We start from the raw sequence: 6,567 nt of genomic DNA on the forward strand, positions 1-6,567 counted from the left end.
AAACAACTAATTGTATAATTTCCCTGATTATCTGTTTCTTTTGTCTAAGTCTGAGTTTTGTTTGGGCTTAATATTTCGGGCGATGTTTTTTTTTTATGCAAATTATTTCGAAGTGTAATTTTTATAAAATATATCTAATTTTGAAAAGAGTATAGTTTTTCAATCACCAGTGTATTTTTTTGTCTATACTCACTCGTACCTCTGTTAAAGAATCGAAGTAAGAAGTTGTTTGAATACAATAGTTATTAATAATAATTACCCAGTTTTGTTTTGAGTGTACTTAGGTGACCTTTGGATATTCAGTGTTTTTATATATTGCTCTTTCTCATAGCTTGGCTAATAATATTTTCAATTGTAACAGATTTAATCAAAAAATAAACAGGTGAGTCTGGAACTCGAGAGATTGTTATATTTTGGTTCCTTGACCATGGGATCACAATAATATATATATATATATATATATATATATATATATATATATATATATATATATATATATATATATATATATATATATATATATACATATAGGAAGGTTGAGGCATCTGGAACGCCGTAGGTTTAACATAAATAGGATGGAGTAAAAGCCAGCGTAGCATCAAATTTTCGAGACTTTGGGTCTCATCATCGGGGCTGTAAAGTATACAAAATATACAAATCTAAAAAAGACTCAGTATTAATATTGATACAAATGGAATAGTATAAAAGTTAAATATAATCATTTAAAAAATGAACTAAAAAAAGTATATAAAATTAAAAAGTGAAGAATGCTTAAGTTAGTACTTATCTCCATGGAGTTAAAAAACTGAGTGACGTTGTCTGGTTTGGAAAGGAGGACGTCAACTATGTTATATATAGAACTGTGGAAGAAGTCTGACCATTTAATGGGGGCAAAAGCTGTTTACTTGATAATGACTCCTAAACAGAGAGAGAATAGTCATTGGGCGCTTGGGTGAAAATGCGAAAATCATTTTCATAAAAGGATTTTCGCATTATCACCCAAGCGCCCAATGACTATTCTCTCTCACTGTTTAGGAGTCGTTAACAATCAAACAGCTTGTCGTTGTGCCCCCATTAAATGGTCAGACTTCTTCCACAGTTCTATATACCCTGGATAGGTACGGTCCTCGGACACCCCTTTAAGGGTATACTCGGACGCGAACGACCCAGACGCCAAAAAAAATTCTTGAAAAATCAGTTTTTGCAGTAACCTCCTTTTTTCTTTTGCCAAAAAAAACTTCAATGAATGCTTAAAACAACTGTATAGATAAATACTACTCATCTGCAGAAAAACTATTTATTATAAATATTTTAAAAAATTAAGTAGAAAAAAAAAAGACCTGACATAAAAATTCATAAAAAAAAAGTTTATACATATATACACAAATCCTTTTAGGAATTGATTCTTGAATGTTTAGGACACATCTTGATGTATTTTGGATGAAGTCAGACCCATGGAGGTGAAGATCTGAAATGAGAAAAAAAGGGTAACTTTTTTTGGCCAAAAAAATTTGTCCAAATTTCATGAATTTTTTTGGGTACCCAAATGAAATAGGAAGTGGCTAATTTTTTTAGGGAATAAACATATGTTATCCTAAAATAGAAATATGTAAAAACATCTTCATTATTTTGTAAATTACATTTATATCAGGGGCCATATCTAAAGGTAATTTTTTGAGTACTTAGAAATTCCGTAAAAAAATACATATATTTAATATATAATATGATATTTATGCAGGTAAAAATATACCACAATATCACAAATTCTATAGGGAACAAGAATATATATAGATAGGGCAGCTTACGCTTCGGATATGTCCACAAAATGGCCGCCAACCACACTGACTCAGACTCCCTAATCTGCCACTTGAAATGTAGGAAGGGTATGTCAATTTCAAGGTGTTATTTACTAATCTAATTATTATTGGATATGCATAAAAATTGTATGGTGGGTTGCTGGATAATTGTCGATTATTTTACGACTATAAAATTAAAATTCTGACCCAAAAAAAATTTTTTGAAGGGAAATAAAATCGAAAAAAAAAATTTAAAACAATATTTTAGCTAAAAAAATTTGATGATATTCAATCAAAAAAAAAGTAAACAAAATTTTCCGACAAATAAACATCTAGAGGAATCATTACTCTGTGATAGTTCCTTAGTACGTAGTAATTTTGAAAGAATTGGGAAAAAACGAAAAAATGGCAATCACCGGAAAATCGAACACATACCTATATATACGCCATATCTGGCTAAAAAAAAGATAGGCATGGGTAGCCAGATCATCTAGAAACACTTTCCAACACTATAAAAATATAAGTTTTGCGACACTACTTGCCAATTCCTTACGGTAACATGACTAAGCAAAAAAATGCAAAACAAATAAAAAGGGGCACTCGAGGAAAAATGGCTAACATTCTAATATACGGCATTTCAGAAAAAAAAAATTCAGCCACGTGCTAGGCAAACCATCAAGGCACATTTTCCGACAAATAAACATCTAAATGAATAATTACTCTGTGATAGTTCCTTAGTACGTAGTAATTTTGAAAGAAATGGGAAAAAACGAAAAAATGGCAATCACAGGAAAATCGAACACATACCTATATATACGCCATATCTGGCTAAAAAAAGAAGATAGGCATGGGTAGCCAGATCATCTAGAAACACTTTCCAACACTATAAAATTATAAGTTTTGCGACACTACTTGCCAATTCCTTACGGTAACATGACTAAGCAAAAAAATGCAAAACAAATAAAAAGGGGCACTCGTGGAAAAATGGCCATTCTAATATACGGCATTTCAGAAAAAAAAAATTTCAGCCACGTGCTAGGCAAACCATCAAGGCATATTTTCCGACAAATAAACATATAAATGAAATATTACTCTGTGATAGTTCCTTAGTACGTAGTAATTTTGAAAGAAATGAGAAAAAACGAAAAAATGGCAATCACAGGAAAATCGAACACATACTTATATATACGCCATATCTGGCTAAAAAAAAAATAGGCATGGGTAGCCAGATCATCTAGAAACACTTTCCAACACTATAAAAATATAAGTTTTGCGACACTACTTGCCAATTCCTTACGGTAACATGACTAAGCAAAAAAATGCAAAACAAATAATAAGGGGCACTCGCGGAAAAATGCCCAACATTCTAATATACGGCATCTCAGATAAAAAAAAAAGACATGCACGTGTTAGCCCAACCATCAAGGCACACTTTCTAACACATAAACATGAAAAAAAATCAATAATATACGGCAATTCCTTACTACGTAGTAAATTTTTACAAATATTGAAAAAAAACAGAAATTGGCAACCGCAGTTAAATACCCAATATACCAATAACTACGTCGTATCTGACAAAAACAAAATCACGCATGGGTACCCAGATCATCTAGACACACTTTCCAACACTAAAAAAGCAAAAGTTTTACGACACTATTTCGCAATATCTTACGGAAAAATGACTTGGCAAAAAAATGAAAAAAAATTAAAAAGGGACACTCGCGGTAAAATGCCCGACATTCTAATATACGACATCTCAGATAAAAAAAAAAGACATGCACGTGTTAGCCCAACCATCAAGGCACACTTTCTAACACATAAACATGAAAAAAAAATGAATAATATACGGCAATTCCTTACTACGTAGTAATTTTTACAAATATTGAAAAAAAAACAGAAATTGGTAACCGCAGTTAAATACCCAATATACCAATAACTACGTCGTATCTGACAAAAACAAAGTCATGCATGGGTAGCCAGATCATCTAGACACACTTTCCAACACTAAACAAGCAAAAGTTTTACGACACTATTTGGCAATATCTTACGGAAAAATGACTTGGCAAAAAAATGAAAAAAAATGAAAAAGGGGCACTCGCGGTAAAATGGTCCTCGTGGTGATGAACGACATTTTAACTAAAAAAAAAAACATGCACATGGTAGCCAAACAATCCACCAAGACTTTCCACAACTGATAACCTATACAAGTTGCACCATTCTACGACAATTTCATAATACGTAATAACTTTGATAATTATGCAAACTACCCTAGAAGGGTAAACTCGGACGCGAACGACCCCGACGCGTCTCAGAAATCGGGGAAGGAGTACAGCTACAGCAATGCACATCTGGACACTACTAGAGCGTGTAGGGGAGACACCTCCTGCAGGTCGATCACCCACAAATTCAGTCACGGGGGTGAGTCACGTGAGAAAAACCTGTTTTTTTTTGACGCTCGGGGTCGCAAACGACCCACCGTACCTATCCAGGGTTAACATAGTTGACGTCCTTCTTTCCAAACCACACAACGTCACTCAGTTTTTTAACTACATAGAGATACTAACTTAAACATTCTTCACTGTTTAACTTTGTATACTTTTTTAGTTCATTTTTTAAATGATTATAGTTAACATTTATGTTGTTCCATTTTTGTTAATATTATTACTGGGTATTTTTTAAATTTGTATATTTTGTATATTTCACAGCCTTGATGATGATACCCAAAGTCTCGAAAATTTGGAAAATACATGTATGATGCTACGCTGGCTTTTCTCCATCCTATATATATATATATATATATATATATATATATATATATATATATATATATATATATATATATATATATATAAATATATATATATATATGTGTGTGTGTGTGTGTGTGTGTGTGTGTGTGTGTGTGTTGGAGGGTTTTTTACTGAGATATCTCCGGTAACATAAAAAGTGATGAGTGAAGAACCTTGTAGTTTAGGCAATGAAGAGGATGCATAAATCAAGGGAATGTTATTTTAAAAAGTTGTGTGAGAAGTTTGAAAATAAAGGGAAGAGTCTATTTGTAGTCTACATATATCTATGAGAAGCTTATGATAGAATTAGCAGAGAAGCAATGTGGAGGTGTTAAGAATGTCTGGTACGTATGATAGGCTAGTCAGATGAATTTAAAAATTTTATGAAGGAAATGAAGCGTGTGTCTGAAAATATAGTTAGATAAGAGACCTTATTTTTATGACTAATTATTATATTTGTATAGCTCTTACCTATCTTAAGGATGTGGGAAGCAAGGGATCGGTTATACAAACAATATCTGAAAGACCAAGGTGGTTTGATAAGAAAATTAGTTTTGTGTGGGCTGTGAAATGGCTGAGGTTTTCTGATAATATTTGGTTGATTAGGGCCATTAAAAAGAAATACTTTAAATGTGTTTCCAAGGTAAGAAAGTTGAGACTATATGTGAATAAGAATAATGTAATAAGGGGAGATAGAAATCAGAAAGATACAGTGAGGAATATAAGTTTGGATGGTGGAAAATAGAGGTGTTTGATTCCTGTAGGTATCCGAGTGTCATTATAAGGGATTATAACAATAGATGACATAATGTGTATCAAAGTATAGGTTAAGTAAGAAATACTGTATATTAAATTTTATCTAGTCCTAAACTTCCTGAGTTATCAAAGGAAGGTATTTGTGAGGGGTAGTGTTGAACCAACTTTGCACAATGAAACTGGAACAGTGATGCTGAAAAAGATGAAAAGATAAGAGGTTGAAACTACTGACATGAACTCTTTCTGTAGTAGGCTATATCTGGTTTAAGAATCTTTTGTTGAGTGAAAATTTAGCAATGCATAGAATTGGTAAAGCTTAAGGAAAAGGATGGATTCGAGTATTTTGTGCTGGGTTAGTCATGTGGAAGGAATGGACAGCAAAAGGTTTGTGAAAATGGTATAAAATTTAAAGATATCATGATGAAAGAAGAAGAAAATGTATTTAAATGGGTCGGAAAATGGTGTGAAAAACATACTGGAAAGGAATTTCTTTGATAAGAAGTCTGTGCAAGAGTGTGAATGAGTTTAAGTAGAATATGTGTATGGGTGCCTGAAACACAGCTGAAGAGATTAATGCTTAGGTCAGGAAACGGTAATGTAACGAAACTTTCATTGCACAGAAGGTTCATGCAAGACTAAGTAGTCAAAGGATGAATTTGGCAAACTCTTGCACCATCTCTCTCTCTCTCTCTCTCTCTCTCTCTCTCTCTCTCTCTCTCTCTCTCTCTCTCTCTCTCTCTCTCTATCGTTTTATATATATATATATATATATATATATATATATATATATATATATATATATATATATATATATATATATATATATATATATATATATATCTTACGAAGCTTGGTCTAGTGTAGAGTAAATACAGTAGTTTATTAATGATTTTTTTTTTACATTTTATTTGTGCATTGAAGAGAGGATAGCCAATTCTTAAGATGAGTTTTCCTTGTGTAAACGTAAGTATCTTATATAAATTACGTAAAACTTTCGTCATTAATTTCATTATATTCCTCATTCAAGTTAGTGTATGTATATTTACATTATATTTAAGAATTAACTTTTTATGTCGTGTATTTTTGTTACTAAGTCTTACATGATCTGTTTGAAAGTGTTATGTGATCATACACAATAGGAACAAGGGCTTATGTAATGCTTTTTTATATATTTATGATGTATCACATCATGTTTGTGAGAGAATACGCAGTACTATGTATTTTGA

This window comes from Palaemon carinicauda, chromosome 1, assembly GCF_036898095.1.
Source record: "Palaemon carinicauda isolate YSFRI2023 chromosome 1, ASM3689809v2, whole genome shotgun sequence".
NCBI lineage: Eukaryota > Metazoa > Arthropoda > Malacostraca > Decapoda > Palaemonidae > Palaemon > Palaemon carinicauda.